This window comes from Amphimedon queenslandica, unplaced genomic scaffold (genome assembly GCF_000090795.2).
Source record: "Amphimedon queenslandica unplaced genomic scaffold, v1.1 AMPQUscaffold_10349_Cont17120, whole genome shotgun sequence".
Classification (NCBI taxonomy): domain Eukaryota; kingdom Metazoa; phylum Porifera; class Demospongiae; order Haplosclerida; family Niphatidae; genus Amphimedon; species Amphimedon queenslandica.
The window spans coordinates 1-3,778 of record NW_003549380.1 but is presented as its reverse complement, the minus strand read 5'-3'; the positions used below and the strand labels follow the sequence as shown (position 1 = coordinate 3,778).

General features: G+C 31.7%; 2 long non-coding RNA genes across 4 annotated transcripts; both read left to right on the top strand.

Annotated features, from left to right (window-relative positions):
* Window positions 1-215: 215 nt before the first annotated feature.
* On the top strand, window positions 216-694 carry LOC109590206 (uncharacterized). Its single transcript, XR_002189212.1, has 3 exons — window positions 216-254; window positions 309-537; window positions 586-694. It is a non-coding gene; the product is annotated as an uncharacterized LOC109590206 (long non-coding RNA).
* A 43-nt stretch (window positions 695-737) lies between these two features.
* Window positions 738-1,954, top strand: LOC109590205 (uncharacterized). Of its 3 annotated transcripts, XR_002189211.1 has the most exons (7): window positions 738-873; window positions 1,003-1,091; window positions 1,136-1,340; window positions 1,437-1,505; window positions 1,549-1,652; window positions 1,741-1,779; window positions 1,824-1,954. It is a non-coding gene; the product is annotated as an uncharacterized LOC109590205 (long non-coding RNA). The 3 variants fall into 3 exon arrangements; XR_002189210.1 differs by having other exon boundaries at window positions 738-1,091; window positions 1,827-1,954; XR_002189209.1 differs by having other exon boundaries at window positions 738-1,091.
* Window positions 1,955-3,778: the final 1,824 nt, after the last annotated feature.

Here is a 3,778-nt window from a genome sequence, read left to right as displayed (position 1 = left end):
GATAATACTAATATTACATTATCAGCTGCTAATCTTGATCCTTGTCTATTAAATAATGTATCAGTTTCTCCTATTAATGATGTTGGAATAGGTTCATCTAATAATATCAGTTTCTATAATGAAACAGGTTAGTCCTACTATGGCTTCATGTATATGTTTACCACATTCCCTTTTAAGTCTCTCCTGTTATATCAGTACATGATGTACATTTAACACCAGTTTGTGATGAAGGACTAATATACATCAGCATTAATGTAAGCATAGTCATCAGATATTCCACTCACATGATAAGCATGGTGTTTTTATAGGTCAGTGCTATATGTGAAAGGGAGTATCCTGATTCTATAGCAGTTATTATATTCGGTAGTGATAGCAGCAGAGTAATAAAAAATGTTACTATTATACCACAAATTAATTATCAACTGATGATAGCAACTGGAAATACTTCAATACCATCTTGCAATGATACATTTATTGTTAATGTATCATAGAGTAATACTGAAGGAATTCTTAATGTAATGTCACCTTTTAAATTTGGTAATAAATTATCTTCTTTCGAGAATTTTTATTTTTCATTTTCATTAGTTTATCTTGGACCAGCTACTAAAATTAACTTTTCAATTGTCAACTGTTCTACTATTGATATAACATGGACCGCTCCTACAGTTGATGATGGAGTATCTATACTGTATTACATACTAAGAATATATGATGCTATTACTGGTAGTCTAGTGGATACTGTATCAGTATATGATACCAGTTATCAGTTTGTGGATAATAATTTATTTGATCATTATTATACATATGCTATAACTGGAGTTAGTAAATTAGGAGAAGGAATATCTAATAATAATACATTCTCATATTAGAGAGGTACAATATTTTATCTGTATGTGGGTATTTCAAAGGCTTAAGTGCATATGTGTCTGTTGTCTAATTAGACTGAATTTTAATAATAATTGTGCATGCAAAATAGAAGTAAATATATTTAAGCTTTAATAGTTCCGAGATTGGCAGTGGAGACTAATTTTGTGGCGATTTATACACAAAATCAAACAGTTACAGTCAGTACTGTTCATTACAATATCTCAGTAAGTAATAATTAATCATTATTATTATTATTGTCTTATATCAGATTGCAATAGGGAGTACTAGTAGAGCTCCTGTAAATGTTAGATTTACTATCGAGTGCAATGAAACTGGAGTTGAGTATGATAATACTATACTAGTGGAGAATGCTACAACAGGATCAGTACCAGTACCTCTTAATGATAATTGTTCATTTATTACTGTTGTTAGCAATTGCACTGGTAGTAGTGAACCATTTAAAGAATCATTTAGTAAGTATACATGTACATCAAGAGTAGATAATGTATCTACTCTTGATGTACATGCAGTTGTTAATTAATTAATCAATCACATATTGCCATTAATAGACACTACTCCTCCTAGTGCTCCTACTATCAGTAATGCACCATCACCTACTGATCTACCTACATTGGATGGTAATAACTGAACTTTATTTATTATACACTATACTTTTTGTAGATACTATTGTTATAATTGGATCTACGCTTGGAGCAATAGTAGTTTTGACGATCGTTCCAATACCAATATTGATAGCTTATTGTTTATGTAAACATAGATCTACTGTAAGTAATTCCCAAACTGTTTTTTAAAAATAGTTTACATGAATAGATTGTAACGACATAAAAGATTACAATATTTTTATTGTTCTAGACTCATGTTGTACAAAGAAATGGCAAAAATCAAGGACAGGTATAGTGTCAATTTATGCATAACAATAATTAATTTAATTTTAGCAGGATCAAGGGGATACTAAACTCTAAATAAGCATATTTACTTTTGTATGTTGTAGAACAAATTTATAGCTATCTATTTATTTTGACTGTTTTTTAACCTTCTAGATTAATATTATGTGATTTCTTCATTGTGTTTAGAGCATTTTAAACTTGATTATAAACTACATTTAGTGGGAGCATGCATTTTCATAAACTAAACAATAATGCAGCCATAGCCAAAGTAGTATCTATTCAGTGTTCATATTGGTTTACTTCCACATCACTAACTCTTCTTGTCAGTGTTAAACCTAGATCTACAATTAAAGTAAATGTGTCTTTGATTATTTCAAAATTATACATGGAGGTACAACTATAAATCTTGTATTTGCATGGTAAAGTTGAAATTAAATTCACTTTAATGTGTATGTAATTGTACAATGCAGATTATCTACTGTTAATTTCACAAGTCTATTTCTTGATTAATGACTGCTACCTTCAACTTCTCCATAAGCTGGATTATTGACTAATTCTCCTTAGCTACCTTTTACTTCTCCATAAACTGGATTATTAATTACATCCCTTCTGTTTCCTTCTATTTCTTCATAAACTGGATTACTATAATCATTAAACTGTTGATCTGGTATGCTTCATTAGTTGCAGTAGATGCTTTCTGTTTTTGTAATGAGGTAGCTCCTGTTATTAATATTTAATAAATAAGTACATATGCACACACACACACAACACACTATAAATACTTACTACCGTATAGCGGGTTATTTTCGGTGGTTGAAAATTTCGACTGAAACTAGAAATGGCTTTAGAATAAAAATTCGTTGGTTTTATTTTCGACTAGACAAAAATAATTAATCTTATGTCTTCACTAGCATCTGTAGGACTGATAGCATTAGAAAGAGGTCCCCTGGTCCTGTAGGGTCTGGAAGAGATTCTTTAGAAGGTGAATACCGTTTTCAAGGCCATCCATGCTTGTTATCATGTTATTAATAATTTATTATGGTCACGCCTATCTTCAGAATTAATTTTCGTTCAGAATTAATAGCAACGAAACAGACGAAAATAAGCACCAGTCGAAAATTACCCGCTATACGGTATGCAATTTCCTTTTGTAGATAATGGCAGAACAAACTGATACAGAGAGAGACACACATCATCAATGATAATATGACGACACCCAATGATGTCAGGATTATAACTATAACATACAAATGGTACCTGATAATAGTCAATGCAACTAACCAGCATTAACCAGCATTAAGACCTGCTAAAACAGTTGTGACAGTAGAGGATGACTGGGTAGTAGTATTAGTAGGTGGAGGAGGAGCAGTTGTAGCAGTGAGATTGGTTATTATGAGGATATGTATCTATTATAAGTAACAATTCATAGTATGTACTAATTCATAGCATGTACTAATTATTGGACTCGCCACGCTTGCGTAGGCGGGTACTAAGCAGTTGGGTTGTCATTCTGTCTGTCATTCTGTCACGAAAATTCCTGTTAATTCCTAGTCAATATCTTTTTTACTGAGCTCTCCTGAGTTATAATTCTTTTTAAGCTTTCAGAAAAAGATAATTTATTTAGCTCCGTTGTGTTTTCATAGCAATCCGTGGTAGCAAAAGCTGATAATTTCAAGAATAGACCACTTTTCCTAGCCAAATCTTCGTGTTTCACTCTATTTGGTCAAGATTAGCATTGATAGGTAGAGAAAAGTACATAGATTAAAAAATATGTGGGAATTTTTTAATCTCTTTTTTGTTTGCGAGTTACAGTTGCTCAAAGTTTGTGATTTAGCCTCTTCGAAAAATTTTCAGGCAGCACTGGGGAAAGCAGGAGTAACCAAACTATCTCAGTCTCTTTTAAATATCTAGGCAAATTTTTTGTGCTTACTCTTTCTTTGAATAGAGCTTCAGATGCTAAAATAAATTCCAGCTTTTCTTCTTTCTCCTACCCACGTGCCATG